At 34.0% G+C, this 23,464-nt stretch overlaps 1 protein-coding gene and 1 long non-coding RNA gene across 4 annotated transcripts in view; one reads left to right on the top strand and one right to left on the bottom strand.

The window, feature by feature from the left end:
- Positions 1-23,464, top strand: part of CRPPA (CDP-L-ribitol pyrophosphorylase A) — a 400,424-nt gene that overhangs the window by 294,438 nt on the left and 82,522 nt on the right. The gene's annotated exons all lie outside the window — the stretch shown is intronic.
- On the bottom strand, positions 955-23,459 carry LOC309665941. The gene is made up of 2 exons (XR_014266795.1): positions 12,866-23,459; positions 955-9,556 (listed from the first exon to the last, which is right to left on the bottom strand). It is a non-coding gene; the product is annotated as an uncharacterized lncRNA (long non-coding RNA).

Genomic DNA, 23,464 nt, shown 5'->3' on the forward strand with positions numbered 1-23,464 from the left:
CTTTTACATCACTAAAAACTCCCTTGTTGGGGCTTCCCTGGTGGCGCAGTTGTTAAGAATCCGCCTGCCAATGCAGGGGACACGGGTTCGAGCCCTGGCCCGGGAAGATCCTACATGCTGCAGAGCAACTAAGCCCGTGAGCCACAACTACTGAGCCTGCGCTCTAGAGCCCGCGAGCCACAACTACTGAGGCCCACGCGCCTAGAGCCCGTGCTCCGCAACAAGAGAAGCCACCACAATGAGAAGACTGCGCATCGCAACGAAGAACAGCCCCCACTTGCTGCAACTAGAGAAAGCCCATGGGCAGCAATGAAGACCCAACACAGCCAAAAAATTAAATAAATTAATTAATTTAAAAATCTATTAAAAAAATAATAAAATAAAATAAAACTCCCTTGTTTTATGTTCTAGCCAAAATCTGGCTTTCTTGCCAAGTTATTCCTTTGGCTTTATTTGTCTTTTGGTTTCTCTTTACATTAAAAAACTTTTTTTTTCCCCCTGATTATCACCTATGCGAAAGTCACAGATTAGCTGTAACCCAGATTCAGACTTCTCATTTAAACACACTTTTGATTACCCTAACGACAGATTTGCTTTCTTAAAGTTCTATATATCAGTTTGAGAAAATAAAAGGAAATGGCATTCTTAGTCACTGGTATTGTTCAGGGGAGGTTGAGATGAATTTTTACAAACTTAAAATATTTCTCTATTATTTTCCCATATAACATCTAAGAGTAGCAAAACAGATTTAGTTGTTGTAGTTGTAGAATAGGGTAGCCTCAAAAATTGCATAAATTTATTATTTCTGTAACTGAAAACTCAACCAAAACTAACATATTTGATTGTTGTATCAGTCAATAAAAATAAATCCAAATTCAGACAATTAATAATATTAGCTATAAAACTACTGGATGAAGAATATTTAACATTATAGCAATTTTTTGTGATTTACTCTTTTTTTTTTCACACACACACACTGTATTTTATTTTTATTCTTTTTGAACATCCTACACATGTAGAGTCAAATTACTTATTTTCAGTTGCAATTACTAATTTTTATTGTTGATTAGTTTATTTTAATTTGGAAATATCAGTGCTTTACCTGACAGTTTTCAAGAGTTAATTATGACCATTTTATGGATTTTCATCTTTATTATTGTGATTATTTAATTTTATTACACTTCATAATCAGTTATTGCCAGTGTTTTGAGAGCTATCAAATTTTATAGAGTGGAATATTTTAAAATATTAAGTTTTATAATTGGTTATTGCTATTATGTAGGAAAACACATTATTTTATGGATTGATCTTGTACTTGGCTACTTGCTAAACACTATTAGTGGTTCTTTTATATTTTCAAATGATTACCTTTTATATTTAAAAGGTAAGATGGATTATGTCTTACTTTCCAATGTTTAACCATCTTATTTATGTTCTTGTCTTGTTACATTGGCTAAGAAACCCAATGCAATGATACATTATAGTAGTCATGCCATTTATCCTTCTGCTTTCTGTAACTTTAAAGGAAATTCTTAACATAATGAAACAGTGAGTGTTCGTTCCACTTTTTTTTATCTCTTTTTGTATTCTTACTCAGGGATAGTTGTTGAATAGTACTGAATGCTTTTTGGCCTCTAATTAAAAATTCCTATTGTGTTTTTTCTTTAATTTCATAATGTGTTAAATCAAAATAGATTCTTATATGGTGAAAGCAAACTTGAAAACCTAGTATAAACTGTTTTTTCCACAATGTATTATGATGAGAGAACATTGCATCCATATTATCACAACTTTTAGTTAACACAGCATTGTGTCCACATTATTATTACTATGTAAATGTCATTTACTTCTGATAGCTTGTTTTCCTTATAGAGGACCCCTTTTCTTTTTGGAATTTCCTGCCAACCTAAAGCATGGTTATTTCTCTGGACCAAGTGCCCACATGATCTGCTTTAGGCTCTGAATAACTATCTTTATTGCCAGTTCTTTAATGCAGGTGGGGAGTGAGGGGATGGGCCATCCTGTTGACTCCTTAGAATATAGCTAACGAATAGTTACCCTGAAGTTTGGCCCAAGATCTTTTTCTGCTCCTGGAATTTGTTCATCCTCAGCTTAAGTCAATCCAGAATTGTCTTTCACAGAGTCCTAACTTGTACATGTTTTGGTCTATGGTTTTTGTTTCCGGTCTGATTCCATCTTTTTCTATTTCTCAGAAATTCTCCAAAATTTCTAGTCATATCATAGCATTCTTCTTTATTTTCCAGTATCATCATATATGCATTTATGTGTGCATGTGTGTACGTCCAGAGTGCATTTAATCCCACCATCATTACCAATACACATTTGCAGAGGTTTAAAATGAGGGGAGCATGTGTCTTCAGGTTACCATCTGATCCAGCTTCTCAATGATTTATTAAAATGAGAAATCCTTATAAGAATAGTCTTGTTCTTTAAGTCAACATCCATTAGACAACCTACTTCATAAAATTAAAAAATAATCAGTTGATTTCTTAATTAAAATTGTACTTAGAATTTATAACTATTTGCAGAGGGGGGCTGGGGAATATGGTCCAAAGAGTCCACAATGATCATTCTCATTACTCATAATTCCATTCTTGAAAGCTCGTCCATTCCTGGCTGTTTTCTTTCTCACATTATCTTCAAATCTGTGGTGATTACTCTTTCGCTGATTCATGAGTTTATTTTTAATGAGCTTCTGAATTATTCTGTTGGGTTACATGAAACAAATCAGCTATTTTCAGATGAAATGTACATTACATAGATGGCCGTGAGTAAATGGTGAAGACTATGCTTGGTACTGTTTTATTACTGGCAAAAAAAAAAAAATTAATAGTTACTATATTTAAAGTAAGAAAAACTCTGTTCTATATTTATTTACACTTTTAAAAGATCATGTTTTAGTTTTAGTTTGGAACTAAATGGAACTCCTCTTTCTTCTGTGGCTTCCTCTCCTTGTTCCACAATGAGCACTTTGTTATACAGCAGAAAATAACACAACATTGTAAAGCAATTATACTCCAATAAAGATGTTAAAAATAAAATAAAGTTGCTAAAAAAAAAAGAGAGAGATTGTATTTTAAATGCCATTTCAGGTATTCATTTTCTGAGTGGCTCTTAAAAAGAGATGATTAGCAGTTTAAAATCAGGATGTTTCTTGTTTATGTCAAATTTAGTCACAATTTTTGCTTTGTTTTTATTTATTTAATAAAAATGGCATTTTGTCAATTTTTTGGTGCTGGAATAAACCTTTACATATTTTTCCCTCAATTTTTCAAGCTGTTTTTCTAAAATGTAGAGGGTTGTAAGTAAAGTAGTTAAAACCCCACAAATTCGGTATTCCTTTTAAGTCCCCAATCCATGGATATTCATAGTTTAATGTGGCATGGTGACTTCTTCCCACGTCTCTTAAGCACCATACAGCTTGGCATACAATCCATATTTTAGAGTTCATCATTACCATCACATGATATCCACTGGGTGGCCTAGCATGTTGGGCGATCCTCTGCTAAGACCTATAAAACGGTTATTTCTAAAATATATTCTTGGCCTCTTGTGGTTGATGTGAAAGTGGATGTTGCTGGACAAAGCTCTAAGTTACTGAGGATTCTGAGTCTTGTTTCTCAACAAACAAGTAGGTCCTCGTGAGTCTAACATAGTTTGCCTTTGGACTTATCTGAAATTTGAGTCCCTTACGGCTCATCTATATTCAGTATTCCTCTTCTATAACTTAAACTGTTTTTTTTTGCTGTTTTATATACCCTAGGAATTACCAACATATCACATGGCAGGGAATGACTACTAATTAATTTTTTAGAAGGGTAGATGAGTAAATCCTGAGAAGCTTGTGTCATTTCTTAGTTTAAATGTTAAGTATATTAAAATATAGTATTAATCCATCATATTTACAATCTTCCCATAACTCCCTTTTTTTGGATAAATAAGCCTATTATAAGCAAACAGACTAATGTTATGAGATATTAAAAACTCCACACTATCTTGTGTCCTCTGAAAACTGTGCCTAGTTAGGGGGAAGAGGGAAATTAGGAGTTTGGGATTAACATATACACACTACTGTATATAAAATAGATAAACAACAAGGAAGTACTGTGTGCACAGTGGAACTATACTCAATATCTTGTAATAACCTATAATGGAAAAGACTCTGAAAAGGAATATATATGTATGACTAATCACTTTGCTGTACACCTGAAACTAACACAACATTGTAAATTATAAGTCAATTTTTTTAATGGTTAAAAAAATTCTTAAAATAGGAAATAAAAAATAAAATGTGCCTAGTCAAAACCAAGGAATTGTTTACTCTTTGATTAAACATTTGTATTTTGCTTCCCTCATAAAACATCCACTTTATTCCTTCTAAACAGCACATAACTAGTTGAAAGCAAAAAGATAACATGCTATAAACGGATGTACAAGAAATTTTTACCTCAGAAGGAACATAATGATTGTAAATCAGGATGTCCCTTCAGTATTGATTATTGAGACCGTGAAGAACAAAACCCAAGGCTTCTTCCATAATAATTAGAAAAACCTCCCCAAGCTTTCATTCCCTGAAATTCACAATGCTTATTTTTAAAAATGAGACATATAGTATCCAGAAGAATGTCACTGTAAGCTACAGTCTTCTTAGGTAATCTCTGTGTGTGCTTTTATTTTTGTTTTGTTTTTGTCCTGCAGTGATGTGAACTTATTTCCAAGTAAAATGCTTGAATCCAAACAAAACAAATCTGAGCAGGCTAGATTTTTTAGTGCAAGTTTTCCTTTCATTTATCAAGTCGCAGAAATAAATATTTCATTCTGTGAGAGGACTGTATTTCCTGTAAGAATGATGTACATAATTACTTATAAGAACTTCCTATCATTGAACTTGAGTTTACTTTTAAATGTCTTTTAATATATTCCTATAAAGATTATCAATCATTTTTGCTTTTATGATTTAGTGTTCACCATACAGCAGTGTCTCTTGCTGTTTTCACTGGACATGTATATAGTCCAGACAGACATTTTCTTTCTTGTAATTATTACTCCTCTCTGCCAGTATCTTAATTATTTATAGCCACCAGGCATTTATTTGTCTTTTAAAGGCCTTCCAATCCCAATCAGAATGAATAAACAATTAAAAGGAAGAAAGATTTTGTAGGTTTTCTTTTCCTTTTGATCGTGTGTGTTCTATATAACACTTAAATTATTCTTTATGAAATTAGTATATCCAGGAAACTGGAGAATTATGCCTTAGGCTGGGTGAATGGAAAACATGTTAGTGCTTCCTTTGTAAGGTTTCCAGAGTGCCACAGGAGATTTCTAATGTGCTGCTTATTTGTGTTCTCCCCAGATCTTTTTCGGTTTATTATAACGCTGGAGAAATAATTAAAATGTTGCCTACCCTTTTCTGTGTTCTACACCTCACTGAAAACATGTCAGCACAGAAAGCAAACGTTCATCATGTCTCAATATAAAACAGATCCTGCCAGGGATCATGCCAAACCCAACCAACCATGACGGTCAAATCAATGTATGTTTTGGTTTCAATTTTAATTTTTGCCTTTGCTTTAGCAATTTGACTCTGGTAGATGTTGTTCGCTATGGCTTATCATTTTATGGCGTGATAGTTCCTGAAATTGACAAGGCTTCCTGCTTACCTTTGCAATGTATATGTGTGACAACATAAGCTATAAGAGAAGGTGACATTTGACTCAATAAATATTTGTGTTATGTCCCCTACATCTGTTTTACAGAACTCCTTTTTTTATTCCTCCATCAATATTCACTGAAAAATGCTGGCTTCTACCTTTTGTCTGGATGTCACAAATTCCGCAATCAGTGTTCCAATTTCCAAGTTAGACTTTTTATTATTATTGACCCAAGAGATTTAATTCTCTCATCAGTTTATATTCACATCATAAAACATAAATTAATTTGGTTGTTTTTATTTATTTACTTATTTTGCTGTTTTGGGGGCAGGGCATGCGTACCATGCTCTGTGTTACACCATACATCCAACTTATTGCTGCTGAGTCATTAAAAAACCGCAGGAGGGATTATATTTTTAAGTTGATATTAAACTGAGCAAAAAAATTAATGGGTCTAAACTTTAGTCATTCAGAAGCATGTTTTCTTGGATAAGATTATCCCTAAAGTTGTTAAGTGCTTGGACTTTCTATATTCTGATCCTGATTTCAAGTCTGTATTTTTCAGTCATTATCTGTGTGACTTTGGACAAGTTACTCAAGCTGCCTTGGTTTTAAATTTCTAGTTAAAGGAATTTACCTCATAGGATGTGTGATATTTTCTTTGCTTTTTTTTTCCCTACTGGTTTTGTAAGGTGGTATCCTGTTTCATACTACTACTGATTGTTTTTTGAGTTTTATATGCATATCTACTTTTTCTCTTTCTTGTTAACTTAAAATCAGTGATGATTTAATATATATTGGCTTGACTGTGTAAAATAAGAAATTCAGTATGACTTTCAGCCCTCTTCATATTCCAACATTTTGTGATGTATTTTACATATTTTTTTTAAAAACCTTGTGTTTGAAGGATAATTATTAATTATTAAAGCATTGCTTTGCTTTATAATCCATTAAAATAATTATCCTTCTCTCTGTATAACTGAATGATTTTTTTCTATAACAATCTGTAAATATTGATGGACAACTAGGTATCATTTTCTTCTTTATGACCCTTTTATCTCAGGTTCTGTAAATATCACACTCCTGATTTCTTCCTACAAAGTATGTCTGCTCCTTCTCAGACTCTTTGCCAGCTTCTTTACTTCTCTTAGATGCCTAAATGCTGCAGATTCTTAGAGCACTGTCCTGTGTGATCCCCCAGAATTCTCACCCACTCATATGGTTTTAAATACCCTTCATCTGAAAATGACTATTTTCTGTGCTCTATACTCATAACTGCCTATTTGATATTTTATCTTGGATGTCTCCCTCAAATCTCAGATTTGTCCAAAATGGAGTTTGTAAATTCCCCCAATATCCAAAAGTGCTTCTGGTAAAGGAAACTTTTTATAACTTTTGTAGTGACCCTCTATCTGTAATATTGCTTTTTGTCTTAAAGTCTGTATTTTTATAGTGAATATACTGAATACAGTGAACCGAGCTTTCTTTGGGTTAGTGCCTCTCTGATCTACCCTTCTCAGTCACTTGACTCTCAGCCTTTTGTGTGTGTCCTTGTGTTTTATGTGTAGCTATTATAAAGGCCATGTAGCTGTGTTTAGTTTTTAATCCAACATGACAATCTTTGTGTTTTTACCCATGGACTTAATTAGTCATTTACATTCATTCAAATTAAAAAAAGTATTTGGAGTGGTTACTCTCACCTTATTTTTTGCTTTCTGTCTGTTCTACTTTTCTCATGTTTTTTCTTAACTGTTTAATTAAGATTTTTGTTTTTCACTAGTTTTTTTCCTCTGTTATTAATAACTTTTCATCTTGAAATTTTTGAAATAATTTCAGGCTTACAAAATATTTCAAAAATAGTATGTTACTTTTATTTTTTTTCTTAAGACACTTCTTGTTTTAGATTTATATACTCATTTTAAAGCTACTTCTTTATATTCCATGCCTTCCTGACTTATTAGATTGTCTTTCTGAAATTATCTTTCTTCCACCTGAGGTGCATCCCTTAGTGCCAGAGTATTTTTAGGAATAAAATTTTCTGTTTTGTTTATCTGAGGGAGCCCATCTTCTGTTTTCATTTTTGGTAAATGATGTTTGTGGGTAGGAGGTATAAGCATTTTAGGTTGATAGGTTTTTTTGGAGGGAGTTGGGGTTTTTTTTTGTTTTTGTTTTTGTTTTTTGCTTTTATTCTTAGCAGTTTGCAGATATGCCAGTATGTTCTTGCTACCATTATTGCTGTGAGAAAAACTGTTGTCAGTGTAACTGTTGGTCCTCTGTTGGTTTGTTCTCTCTAGTTGCTTTAGGATCATGTCTTTATGTTTAGTGTTCCATGGTTTCCCTGAAATTTGTCCACTTGTTGAGTTTCCTTTTTATCCACTTCAGAATTCATTGGGTTTCCTTTATGAATGAATTCCTATGTGCTATAAATTCTGGACTTTTTTATGCAATATTATTTCTCCCCATTGTCTCTATCCTCCCTTTCTGGGATTCTGATTAAATATATAGTAAACATTCTTATCATGTCTGCCAAATCTCTTAACCTCTTTATATTTTCCATTTCTTGTCTTCTCTAATATGAATTCTGAGTAATTTCTTCAATTCTGTCTTCAGTTTCAGTAATTCTCTTTTCAGCTGTGTCTAATCTGTTATTTGATCCATCCTTTGAGGCTTTTTTTGGTTTAAATTTGTAATGTTTTTTATTTGTAAAAGTTGTATTTCTTACTTTTCAAGTCTGTTCTTGTTTAAGAGACTGCTCATTTCTGTGGATCCATGTTTGTTTATGTAGATTTTTTTTACATAGGTTTAAATTATTTTGTGCCTGGAAATTCTAATGCTGGTTTCATTTTGATACTAAATTGGTTTGTTGTTTTCTTCATAACTTGTTATTGTGAATGCATGTATGTGTTTATGTGTTTGTCTGACTTGCCCAACCATGTATTCCATTAAGGGAAAAAACATCTCTCTATTCATATCTTAATATATAACTTACATCCTGGTATCAGGTAAGTTCCTGAAATACAGTCATTGAAAGGAGTCTTGTTCTTATTTTTTTCCTCATTTATTTCGTTATTGAATAAGTTAACTTTTTAAGTACTCCTTTTTTTTTTTAAAGAAAGACTCTACTAATGGGTATGCTTTCAGAGCCCTTGCGTATCCCACAATGTCTCCTTTTTTGTCCTTCTTACAGTTAGCCAGGATTCCTAGGTAACAGTCTTTTCCTTAGATCCCATTTTCTTGGGGTATTTAATATTTCAGAGAAGTTACACATCAGCCATTCTTATCTATTGAAAATAATCTGTATTGCCTGATGCAGCCTGTTGAATTTTTATCTTTAAATTTGAAAGTATCATCAGAATATGGCTTCTTTTGGGGGGGGTCTTTCACTAATTTTGCAAGGGTCTAAATTGATACCTGTCTATCTGCAGACACTGGTCTTTCTTCAACTCAGGGAATTTTCTTCTACATATTTATAATGACTTCTGTATTATCTGTGTCTTCTCCCCAAGTTTCCCTTATACAATTTGGTTCTTTAATTAATGTCTTGACTCTCTTCTCATTATTTTAAGTCTTTTATTCTTCTGAGTTCTAGAAATTTTCAAGTCTGTCTTCCATTTATCTAAGTCAAATTTATATAGAATAGGTAGGTTGTATACCATTTCCAATGAGATATTTAATTCAAATACATTTACTTAATATCTACATGAATCTCTAGAGATGTAAAATTATTCCTACTTTGTTCCCACTTCTGTGTTCAAAGTATCTTCTTGAATCTTGTTGTTTTCATTTAGCAACATCATTTCAGAGAAATATAGTTAATTCTAATGATTCGAGAAGGTTCTTTCCACCTAGAAAATTGTTTCACATATCTGCTGATTTTTATCTACCTTCTTTTTTTTTTTTTTTTAAACATCTTTATTGAAGTATAATTGCCTTACAATGGTGTGTTAGCTTCTGCTTTATAACAAAGTGAATCAGTTATACATATACAATATGTTCCCATTTCTCTTCCCTCTTGCATCTCCCTCCCTCCCACCCTCCCCATCCCACCCCTCTAGGTGGTCACAAAGCACAGAGCTGATCTCCCTATGCTATGCGGCTGCTTCCCACTAGTTATCTATTTTACATTTGGTAGTGTATATATGTCCATGACACTCTCTTACCCTGTCACATCTCACCCCACCCCCTCCCCATATCCTCAAGTCCATTCTCTAGTAGGTCTGTGTCTTTATTCCGTCTTGCCACTAGGTTCTTCATGGCCTTTTTTTTTTTTTCCCCTTAGATTCCGTATATATGTGTTAGCATACTGTATTTGTTTTTCTCTTTCTGACTTACTTCACTCTGTATGACAGACTCTAACTCCATCCACCTCATTACAAATACCTCCATTTCATTTCTTTTTATGGCTGAGTAATATTCCATTGTATATATGTGCCACATCTTCTTTATCCATTCCTCTGTCGATGGACATTTAGGTTGCTTCCATGTCCTGGCTATTGTAAATAGAGCTGCAATGAACATTTTGGTACATGACTCTTTTTCACCTATGGTTTTCTCAGGGTATATGCCCAGTATTGGGATTGCTGGGTCGTATGGAGTTCTATTTGTAGTTTTTTAAGGAACCTCCATACTGTTCTCCATAGTGGCTGTATCAATTTACATTCCCACCAACAGTGCAAGAGTGTTCCCTTTCCTCCACATCCTCTCCAGCATTTATTGTTTCTAGATTTTTTGATGATGGCCATTCTGACCAGTGTGAGATGATATCTCATTGTAGATTTGATTTGCATTTCTCTAATGATTAATGATGTTGAGCATTCTTTCATGTGTCTGTAGGCCATCTGTATATCTTCTTTGGAGAAATGTCTATTTAGGTCTTCTGCCCATTTTTGGATTGGGTTGTTCGTTTTTTTGTTATTGAGCTGCATGAGCTGCTTGTAAATCTTGGAGATTAATCCTTTGTCAGTTGCTTCATTTGCAAATATTTTCTCCCATTCTGATGGTTGTCTTTTGGTCTTGTTTATGGTTTCCTTTGCTGTGCAAAAGCTTTTAAGTTTCATTAGGTCCCATTTGTTTATTTGTGTTCTTATTTCCATTTCTCTGGGAGCTGGGTCAAAAAGAATCTTGCTGTGATTTATGTCATAGAGTGTTCTGCCTATGTTTTCCTCTAAGAGTTTGATAGTGTCTGCCCTTACACTTAGGTCTTTAATCTATTTTGAGTTTATTTTTGTGCATGGTGTCAGGGAGTGTTCTAATTTCATACTTTTACATGTACCTGTCCAATTTTCCCGGCACCACTTATTGAAGAGGCTGTCTTTTCTCCACTGTATATTCTTGCCTCCTTTATCAAAGATAAGGTGACCATATGTGTGTGGGTTTATCTCTGGGCTTTCTATCCTGTTCCATTGATCTATATTTCTGTTTTTGTGCCAGTACCAAACTGTCTTGATTACTGAAGCTTTGTAATATAGTCTGAAGTCAGGGAGCCTGATTCCCTCAGCTCCATTTTTCGTTCTCAAGATTGCTTTGGCTATTCGGGGTCTTTTGTGTTTCCATACAAATTGTGAAATTTTTTGTTCTAGTTCTGTGAAAAATGCCAGTGGTAGTTTGATAGGGATTGCATTGAATCTGTAGATTGCTTTGGGTAGTAGAGTCATTTTCACAATGTTGATTCTTCCAATCCAGGAACATGGTATATCTCTCCATCTATTTGTATCATCTTTAATTTCTTTCATCAGTGTCTTATAATTTTCTGCATACAGGTCTTTTGTCTCCTTAGGTAGGTTTATTCCTAGATATTTTATTCTTTTTGTTGCAATGGTAAATGGGAGTGTTTTCTTAATTTCACTTTCAGAAGCCTACCTCAAGAAACAGGAAACATCTCGAATAAACAAACTAACCTTGCACCTAAAGCAATTAGAGAAAGAAGAACAAAAAAACCCCAAAGCCAGCAGAAGGAAAGAAATTATAAAGATCAGGTCAGAAATAAATGAAAAAGAAATGAAGGAAACAATAGCAAAAATCAATGAAACTAAAAGCTGGTTCTTTGAGAAGATAAACAAAATTGATAAACCATTAGCCAGACTCATCAAGAGAAAAAGGGAGAAGACTCAGATCAATAGAATTAGAAATGAAAAAGGAGAAGTAACCACTGACACTGCAGAAATACAAAAGATCATGAGAGATTACTACAAGCAACTCTATGCCAATAAAATGGACAACCTGGAAGAAATGGACAGATTCTTAGAAATGCACAAACTGCCGAGACTGAACCAGGAAGAAATAGAAAATATGAACAGACCAATCACAAGCACTGAAATTGAAACTGTGATTAAAAATCTTCCAACAAACAAAAGCCCAGGACCAGATGGCTTCACAGGTGAATTCTATCAAACATTTAGAGAAGAGCTAACACCTATCCTTCTCAAACTCTTCCAAAATATTGCAGAGGGAGGAACACTCCCAAACTCATTCTACGAGGCCACCATCACCCTGATACCAAAACCAGACAAAGGTGTCACAAAGAAAGAAAACTACAGGCCAATATCACTGATGAACATAGATGCAAAAATCCTCAACAAAATACTAGCAAACAGAATCCAACAGCACATTAAAAGGATCATACACCATGATCAAGTGGGGTTCATCCCAGGAATGCAAGGATTCTTCAATATAAGCAAATCAATCAATGTGATACACCATATTAACAAATTGAAGGAGAAAAACCATATGATCATCTCAATAGATGCAGAGAAAGCTTTCGACAAAATTCAACACCCATTTATGATAAAAGCCCTGCAGAAAGTAGGCATAGAGGGAACTTTCCTCAACATAATAAAGGCCATATATGACAAACCCACAGCCAACATTGTCCTCAATGGTGAAAAACTGAAACCATTTCCACTAAGATCAGGAACAAGACAAGGTTGCCCACTCTCACCACTATTATTCAACATAGTTTTGGAATTGTTAGCCACAGCAATCAGAGAAGACAAAGAAATAAAAGGAATCCAAATCGGAAAAGAAGAAGTAAAGCTGTCACTATTTGCAGATGACATGATACTATACATAGAGAATCCTAAAGATGCTACCAGAAAACTCCTAGAGCTAATCAATGAATTTGGTAAAGTAGCAGGATACAAAATTAATGCACAGAAATCTCTTGCATTTCTATACACTAATGACGAAATATCTACGTTCTTATTAGGAAGAAGCTCTGTAGGTAATCTTCTACCATGTGTCCTTCTCCATGAAAAAGAACTCTGCTCTTCATTGTGGGAGGGAACTTTGTCAGGCTGATTATCTGCTAGTTAAGACTGATAAAAATTGGCACCATTCTGGTCAGGATAGAACTCTTTTTGTAAGTTGCAATTGAAAGTCTTTTTCTTGGAAGGAAATACAGTTTTTAATACAATGGTAAATATTTTTCTGTGGAACTTTGAGATTAAAACTTTGGATACTAACTATTAACCCATCTAACCAATATTTAAGAGTCTAATGGTCATTAACCAGACATCTTTTTCTTTTTTAACTGCTCAAAACTATTTCAATAGTAATTTCCCCCTTTCCACACACACACATGTTGCTTCCAAGAAGTTTGAATTGGCCTATTTTAGTTATCTTTCCTTGATTTAAGTTTGTAAGTTTGAATCTAAATTTTTTGGGAAAAATTCAACCAATCTTTATGCTCTAAGAGAAATTATCAGTACATTTTTCTACTAACGCCTGGGCCATCCACTCAAGAAGATACTCTTCTGAATAATCTTTCTGTCCACCCTATCTTTTCTCACCCATTGTGGAAACAGGACTCATTGCCTACCAACACCTGGTACACAGATTTTCTGCTTATGCAACCACCTCAAATAAGAGAATGCCTGCCTCATTGTCTGCCTTTATCCTCCTGACTTGGGTATGTTAGTGTAAATTTATCATTGTCCCTACACTTATCTCTGAGACCAGGCTTTCTTTCATAGGAGAGGAATCATGTAGCACAAATTTATAGTTTTTCACACCTTTTCAGTTTCCAAGTATAGATACAAGTTTTTTTCTTATTTTTATTTTTAGGGGGTTATTTCTATAATGATATATCCTTTATCTAAAAACATCGATGCTTCAAAGATGACTTAATAGTTATATATAAAGCCAGATATTTATAGAATTAACTAGCAAATTAATCTGGTTAGTTTACTGAGTACCTACTATAGGTATAGTACTTTATTTGATTTTAGAATTTAATTTGGGAGAGTTGCCTTTTACTGTCTACAATTTAGCTAAGAAAATAGGATCTATACATATGCAAACCCAACAAGATATTGTAAGACATTGTGAGGCAAACTATGATAATGCAAATTACTGATGTGTAGTAAAATAAATGATTTCATAAGAGGAAGTCATCACAGCCAGGTATGTGAAAATTGATGTGAATTAGAAAGACAATTATTGGGAAACCATTTTACTGGAGAGGAGAAAACAGTGATTTTATCAGTATGGCCACAGAAGTGGATTCTGTATAGTAAAGGAGTGGAAACTGGTCAGAAGGATTGATTAGGTTGATTGTGAATAGTCTTGAATGCTAAGATGAAGTTTGTGCTGAAAGTAATGTGGGTTTGACACAATGAAAATGGTTGTTCTAGTGAGATTAGAGCCGTAGCCATGGGCAGAGAGAAGTAGCCAGTTAGGACATCCTAGAGGAATCTAGGTACAGGATGGTAAGGATGTAGACTGAGAATGGTCAGAGTATAGCTGGTGAGGGATGCCACAGTAGAAAACTAGCAGGACTTGGTAACTGTTGGGTAAGTTGTATAGGATCAAAACATTTTTGCTAATTAAAAGAGACATTGTGTATGAGACAGATTTTTCAACTTTATTAAGTGGGAGAATTGATATTATGAATGATGTAAGAAAATAAAGTATGACAGTGTGACAAGTCCCAGATCTAGAAATAACTGACACGATAATGAAATGCGTGTTCTCAAGCCAGATGTCTGGTGCTTTTGGCTGCCCAGGTTTTACCCCACTGCACTCTGGCTCTGAGAGCTGCATAGTTTGGGTCTTTCCTAATCTTTAGTCTCTGTTCTTATTCAGCAGAGTAACAGTGCTGCCCCCTCAGGGTTTCTTGACCAATTCTTTCTTCTTAATTACCTTGTTTCACAAATATTTACTGAGAACCTTCAGTATGTGCAAGACCTTGTGCTAGGCATGGAGAATAAAGGAAATGAAAAGTGCTGTGTGGTACTTATGTTAATAAGTAAACTCAAGTGCATTTTCACTAGTATTTTGTTGTCGAGGTTTTCAGGAGACATTTGTTTCACTCAAATGAGCAAGAGGCAAATACTTTTCATTTGGAGAGGACTCTTGTTTTTTGCAAACTCTATTAGTAAGTGACTGCTTTTTTCCTGCAGTTTTGGAAATTTACAAATAACGAACTTTTTTTTTCATCTCCACTAGGGGACAGTGTGTTACCATTAGATTTTTTTTTCTTCCATTTCAGCAAAATGTATACAGAAAGGAAATTTAGCCTATAATTATTTTGATACGATATTAATTACCTTACAAATGTAACAAAACTTAAAATGTTTCTAAAGTATACAGCTTAGGATTTTTGTATATTGTATGTGTTATGGATGGATAGATATATAGACATATATAGATACAGGTTTTATTTGTTTAGAGTGATTGAAATTTTGTGGCATTTAGATAATTTTTGCATGAGTTCACCAAAACAAGGATGGATGGCAGAAAGATATTGATACCAAAATATAAGGAAATTGAATTTCAGAACAGTTTTGTAATTCATGGAACTTGAATTAGGCTTTTGGTATGGAATTTGCTGAGACAATGTAATGTTTACCCTTCCAAAAGATCTTTGTAATCTCTTGAGACATCTAAAGCCTAAATAATACATTTATACATATATTTTAAATTTATAGATTTTCTTTTAACAGAGTACATTGTGTTCTTTAGGAATGATGTGTATGGAAGATGAAAATCTCAAAAGATTTCCTTTTAGGTTGTCTATAAAGATTTGGAGAACAGTGATGTCATAGCTTTTCCTGCCATTCTTTGAGACAAGATCCTACAAACTCCACATAAATTTGATTCTAACAGCATACCATAAACTTGTTTATACCTCTTTAATTCAAGTACTGATATCTGTGTAGTACAATGATAGGGTTTAATGTTTTGAAATATACCTTTTAAAAAGTTCTTCAAGTTTTGCCAAAACTGGGTATAGTTTTGCCAAAAGTTCTCCTTTGAGAAAACTGAAAGGGACAGTGGATTAGTAAGGAATTCTGAGGATATGGCATTACAGAAAACTGACCACTTGTACACTTGCAAGGTGCTACTTCTTCGTCATTTACTTCTGAAACTGCAGGCGTTACTTGTCCAAATTGTGAGGTAGACCGTGGGGAGCAGGGAAAAAAGCTGGTATGAATAATGGAGGTGCCATTTCATTCCCAATCTTCTGTGAAAGTAAAGAAATCCACTTTCCCTGATTTCCAAAGAGCTTGCCAAAGGCTTAGAGGTCCCATGAGAATTTTTGCATCGAGACTTCACTACTCTATGGAAGATGATAGATAGAACCATGGGAAAGAAACCTACCATCAACCAAAAATAATAATAATAATAATAATTATATATATACATATATGTATATCTCATACAAAAAACCTAAAGTACAGGATTCCATTGACAAGACTTAATTACTCTAGAGTAATTTTAAAATTGTTTTTAAAAGGTAATGGTAATAGAACTTTTGTGCATCTTTTTTTTTTTTTAATTTATTTATTTATTGGCTGTGTTGGGTCTTTCTTGCTGCGTGGGGGCTACTCTTCGTTGCGGTGCATGGGCTTCTCATTGCGGTGGCTTCTCTTGTTGCATAGCATGGGCTCTAGGCGCACGGGCTTCAGTAGTTGTGGCTCGCAGGCTCAGTAGTTGTGGTGCATGGGCTTCGTTGCTCCATGACATGTGGGATCTTCCCAGACCAGGGATGGAACCCGTGTCCCCTGCATTGGCAGACGGATTCTTAACCACTGTGCCACCAGAGAAGCCCCCATCTAAGCATAGCATATTTCATCCTAATCTTGAAATTACAAAGTGATAGAGAAATAGCTAAATATGACAAGTTTCTGGTTAAAACCTACGGTGAATTCTAATCCTAAATAATTCAGTTCAAGGATATAAAAAATTAAAAATAGCAATTTTATATTGATTTTTTAAATATTCTTCCTGGTATTTAAATAACCCAACTGTGAGAAACTCTTCAAAATCTCAATGAGCAACTGTTAACATGCTGAATAAAATTAAGTACACATTTTTTGTTGTTACTTTTAGCTTAACTTCCATGATATCTTTCTTAACCTCTAAATCAGCCATAAGCTATAACTTTGTGAATTATTAATATGATTCTTTTGGGAATCTTTTATTGAAAATTGCAATATTCAAACAAAAATGTTTTCTTTGTACAGATTTTGAAGTTTTTGGTGGGGATAAATATTCTCTGGAAATCTAGACAATTATGAAGTACTGATTTTATGAGATAACAAATCAAATTTAGTCCCTGAATTTAAAGTCTTGAAACTAAGTTTTAAAATAACTTATTTTTCTTATTAGAATAAAGCGTGTTTATTATGAAAAATTTGAAAATATAGCAAAACATAAAGATGAAATAAAAATAGACATAAATCTGTCATCCAAAAATAACTCTTGTTAACATTTTGATATTCTCCCTCCCAGTAATTTAAGAAACCTGATTACTACATCCTTTTTTTTCCTTTAGGACCAGTTTCTAGTTTATAATATAGCTGTAACCAAGAAAAAGAGTGAATGTTGTATTTTACAGCTAGAAGTTATATTTTTATTTTTTTATGAGAAGATAGAGTGCAGTTTTTATTGTTTTTCAAAAATTTGGCCTTGTTCTTAAGTGAACAGAACAATAAGATAACAAGTAATTACTGTTACGACAATAATTTAGATTTAAGCAAAATGCAGACTTTAATAATCTTATTAAATATCCTCTTGTTTTTCTTTTAATTAAACAAATGTTTTTGATTTTTATGTGTGGGTATGTAAACATTGGTGTGCCATGTTCACAGTTTATGCTCTTTATGACTGAGTATAAATCAAGGTTACTATAAACCTGAAGCCTAGCCACGAATGTTGCTGGAGTTACAGATAGTAAGTGAACTGCTGATAAATTTAATTTGGGTGCTTTTTTCTTAATTTTTTAATGTGAAAATTTGGGTACCCACTCTTCTTACAATAGCTTTATCACATTGATATGTCACTCTAAGGATCAGCCATTTCTTGTCCCAAAATATTTCTTGTTCATCCTGGACTCTACAGTATTTTCTTCCTCTTTCTCTCATCATTTGGTTCTGTCTCCCTGAGGAAACATTCCTGCCTCATGTGCTCTTACCATGCTCTGAATTCCCTTGTTCTCTCATGTGCAACTGTAGCAATATTACCTACAGTCTAGTCCTGTACATATATTTGTACATTACATCACATTGGTTTTCTAGGGATGGGGTTAACATTTTTCAAATTTTTTGTTTGTTTCATGGAGTAAATATTCCCAGATGACATTGGCTGCTGACATAACCCATATGTTGTTTTCTAAATGTTCCAAGCAGGTTTCTTGGTGATGGTGGTAGGGTGTGTCAGTAGATAAGGAATAGGGAAATGGAACAGTAATGTGATTACAAGGTATAAGATGATTATGGTAGTAATTCACCATTTTTCTCTCTTGCTTCAGTTTGGATATTTTTTTACTTCACTTCAGGGTCACTAATATTGTCTCTGGCTCTTCCCATCTCATATTAAATCAGTCAATTAATTCTTAATTTCAAGTATTATATTGTAAAATTGTAAAAATTGTTTTTTTATTTGAGATTCCAATTCTATGTTGAAACTTTCTAGTTTTCATCAACGTTTCCTTCTCTTCCTCTATTTTTTAAATATATTAATTGTAGTTATTTTGAAATCCTTGCAGGGTAATTCCAATATATGGATCATTTCTGAATCTGTTTAAATTGATTTTTTTTCCTCTTGTTTATGGATATTTATTTATTTATTTATTTTTGCTGTTTTGCGGTCTTTACTTGTCAAGTAATATTTTATTGTATGCCATCTGTTACTTACAAAACATTATAAAAGCTCTAGTTTATTTTAGCTTCCTCCAAAGAATATTAAAATTTGTTCTGGCAAGCATGTGTGTTACTGGGAAATCAACTTGCTTTTCTGGAGCTTGTTAAAGCTTTGTTAGGGCATTTCTAGTTCAGTTTTGTCTGTATTCCTGGGTTATAGGCATGGTCTTTCAGAGATCTCGGCTGAAGGCCATGGGTATTCACCAAGGTCTCCTTGTTCCAACCTACCTCACATCTAATCTTCTAAGTGCAGTGCAGCTTCTGAAATCTCTGCTCATTGCTCCAGCTTCCCAGAAATTATTCTCTGCTAGGCCCTATGGAGTCTACCTGTGCAAGTGCCGATTAGGAATTGGCCAAATAAGGGGAATTTTCAGCAGAATTTTAGGACTTCTTTGCAACTCTCCCATCGCTGGGATGTTTTTCGCACAATCTGAGCCACTTTGACAACTTTAAATTGTAATCTCTGTCTTTTATATCCAGAGAGACCATCATTCACTTGGACTCTATTTCTCTTCTTTATAGTTTCGAAAAATTCTCTCAACAAGACATCTGAGGTGAATGGTCTCTGCTTTCAAGGACTGTAGATATGCATTGGTTACTGTCTTAGATCCGCAAACGACATTTTTACATAGAGTTTACCAGATTTAATGGTTATGTATGGTGAGTAGGTGTTATCAGCTACTGTGTTGTGGCTGAAACAGTACCCTCCATAAAAATAATAATTCTAACAGCTGTTATTATAGAATATTTGTTAGGTATCTGTGATTTACATGTCTTACCTGGTTTAGTCCGTACAGAAAAATCTGTAAAGTAGATAATATTGTTACCCCAGTTTTAGATGAAAAACGCAGAACTATAAAACTTTGATAATTTGCTCAAAGATATTTGACAGTTGTGAAGGCCAGTGTTTGAATACCAGCAATCTGACTCTAGAGCCTGATTAAACACATCTTTTCTTGAAAAATAATACACTTTGTGTTTTAGATTCACAGAAAAATTGAGAGGATAGTACAGTGTTCCCTTGTGCCCTTTGTGCAATTTCCCCTATTATTAACAACTAAGCCATAGTTTATGCAGATTACCTTGGTTTTACCAAATTTTTTTTTTTTTATTCCAGGATACCACATTACCTTTAGTTTTCATGTCTCCTTAGGAGACAGCTGTCATGTCTCCACAGTTGGCTGTGACAGCTTCTCAAACTTACCTTGTTTTTTATGAACTTGACAATTTTGAGGAGTACTGGTCAGATATATTGTAGTATGTCCCTCTATTGGAGTTTGTTTGATGTTTTTTCTCATGATTAGACTGGCGTTATGGGTTTTGAGGAGGGAGACCACAGAGGTAAATACCATTTCATCATAGCATATCAAGAGTGCATACCATCAACATGATTTTTCAGTGTTCATGTTGACCTTGCTCACGTAGTTTTAACACTAAACATTTTTATTATATAATATTTGGAGCACACAAAGGAATGTATGCATATACATGTGCATAAATATAGATGATTGATAATAAAATGACCACCTGTATTGCCCCTCCACTCCCTATCTCCATCAAGGATTGAAAACACTGTTTTGCATATCCATTTTCAGCAGGAAATGCTTTTTAAAGATTTATTTCCTTGCATTTTTTACTTACGTTATCAATACTTTTATAGAGGTATGGAATTTTGAAATGAGTTTGAAATCCATAAATTGTTTGTCTATCTAATTTTTGTACATACTAGAATTTTCTTAGTATATGTATGTCTCACCATCTTGTTTAAATCAGCTCTTAAAATCCCATATTTTTCAAAGATGAAATGATTGAGGTCAGGCAGAGAGGGAAAACAAATATTTAGTGGAATAACATAGGTTCTTCTCACTGAATTCTAATCTTTCCAAATGATGCGTATAAAAAATTGCCAAAGTAATCTTTCAAAGAACAATCTTACTTAAATTTGTTAGTAGCTAAAGATATGTAAGTTGTGGAGCAATCAAAATGAGCATGGAAGATTTATTCCAAGATAGAGAAATGCGATTTTTCTAGCCCTAGGATCTTAAACAGGTTTCCCCCCTTCATTTTTTTGTTACCATGCTGCTTTCATTATAAGTGTAAACTGGTTTCAAAGAGGCTATACAGATAGCCTTTTTCTGTTTATTTTTGAATGGGAAACCTTAATTATCATCATCTGTTGTATATCTCATTTTAATGAGACTTGGGAGTAGATGTGTATCATACCGTGCAACATTGTAATTAATTAATTATTGAGTGACAAATACATATCTATAGTTGGTTTGTATTTTATTCAGTTTTAGAATACTATTTCTATATTTATAAATGGTATGTCATGAATGATATCTGCTCCTATATAAGTGAATCACATTTTAAGCTCAAACATATTTGGCTTTTAAATGATTTGTTAATGTGATTTGATATTCTGGAAACCGGTACAGCATTTGAAATCCATTATTGAAATGTCATTAAAACTCACTCACAAGAGGCAAAGTAGCCACATTCAGCCCCTGTGCCTCGTCCCCAGTTCCACCTCTTAGAACACAATCAGGGAAACTGACGGGAAAGAGTAGTTTAAGCAGAGGTGATCTCTTACTACCATCATCATAGATGAGAAACCCAGGCCTGGGCTAGTGGAGGCGTGGTGGTAGTGGGAAGGCTTCGATAAGATAATATTCTTCTTGGTACTGTTGCCAGACTTCTGGCTAAATATGTAAATAGGAGTAAACAAAGTAACCAAATAGTGGTCATTGTTAACAAATGAGTCAAACTGAAAGGGTGAACATATGTCTATCATTGTCAAGCCTCCTTTGCTTTGAATTTGTTATAATGTATGGAGGGCAACCATGTGTTAGGCATTGAACTAAGTTTTTTATATTCAAAGATAAAATATTCTTTACATCAAGAAACTGATCATCTGGTGGAATAGATGGCCAGCTAAAAAGACTATTAGAATTCAGTGTGCTGGAGGAATTCATAGCTATGGAAACGTATAGATTCATCTCACTCAAATTGGGTTGAAGAACAGCAGTCAAGGGAGCTTTCAGGAGTCACTGATTTCTGAGTTGAACCTCAGAGCAACTAGGGTAAGCTAGGCCAGGAGAGGGAGTGGAACAGCTTTTCTGGCAAAGGGATTAGCTGGTGCAAAGGGATGAAAGCTTGAAAAATGGCTTGATTGGGCAATCTTAAACAGTTCTATATGGCTTGGAGAACTGAGTGATTTTAAGGGAATGGTAAGAAGAGGCTGGAAGGATAAACGACCTTCCAGGTAAAGGGTTAATACTTGATCCTGAAGTTTAAAGATAGCCTTCAAAGGATTTTATGCAGGATAATGATGTGATCAGATTTTTATTATGTAAAATCAGTATTTTCATTGCTGTGTGGGAAATAGGATAGAAGAGGACATACTTCAGAGAGACTATGAGATTGTTTCAGTAATTCAGGGCCAGAGGTATTATGCTGGCAGGGGCAGTTTGAGTGGAGTATGTGGATTCAAGAAACATTAAGGAGGTAGAAACAGTGGGTCCTAATGATATACCGAATGTTGGGATAAGGCATTACGGACGATGCCAAAGTGTAGAAATTGGTTACCAGATCCCTCTTTTTGAACCTAGCACAATTCATAACCCAAGGACCTTAAGATATTAACTCTGTTTTCACTTTCATTTTCCCTTCATATTATCATCCCCTCATACCTTCAAGAAGCCTAAATAATTAGAAAAAACCGAATTTCATAGGCAATATGATTTCAAAGGGAAAATCACATTTTAGCAACTTGTGAAATAAGTCTTTTCACAAATCTGCCTGATCTTTACTTCAAAAACAAGCAAGTTTTTTGTTTTGTTTTTTTTCCTCCACACCAGGTACTCACAGTTTATAACAAAGTCTGTTGTTGAAGAACCCTCAGGGGAAAAAAAAAAAAAGGTGAAGAGAAGGCTTGTATCATCAAAGAAATATTCACACTTACGTGAAGAGCCAAAGTTGGTCTTCAGTATTGGATTAAGGGAAAATAATCTTTTGTTTCATATTATTAGCTTTTGAAATTGTATCATTGCGTTTTTCGGTACCTTCAGCAGATATTTTTTCTATAATGAAAGTGCTTATAAAAGCGTTTCTCCTTTATTTGGGACAATGGCTGTGGTCTGAGTTCTATGCAGTGCTGAGCCCAAAGAACAGCAAGCCTTGCAAAGTGTCTCCTTGAACACATAGAAACAGAGAGTCTGTGATTGTGGTTGCCAGGGGCTAAGGAGTGGAGGAAATGGGGAGATGTTGGTCAAAGGATACAAACTTCCATTTATAAGATGGGTAAGTTCTGAGAATTTAATGTACAGATGGTGACTATAGTTAACAGTACTGTATTGTATACTTCAAAGTTCCTGAGAGAGTAGATCTTAAACGTTCTCACCCCACTTCCAAAAAATGGTAACTATATGAGATGGGTGTGATAACTAACCCTACTTTAGTAATGATTTTGCTGTATATATGTATATCACATCATCACATTGTACACCTTAAACTTATACAGTGTTATATTTATGTTTATAAAGTTTTTTAAAAATAAATTGTTTTTAAAAAGAAAAGTAGGTCCTTGTTAAATTTAATGTGTTGATATCTTTTCTTTCTAAAATAATTATTGTTTTATCTTTTCTTTCA

This window comes from Balaenoptera physalus, assembly GCF_965194825.1.
Source record: "Balaenoptera physalus genome assembly, chromosome: 8".
Lineage (NCBI taxonomy): Eukaryota > Metazoa > Chordata > Mammalia > Artiodactyla > Balaenopteridae > Balaenoptera > Balaenoptera physalus.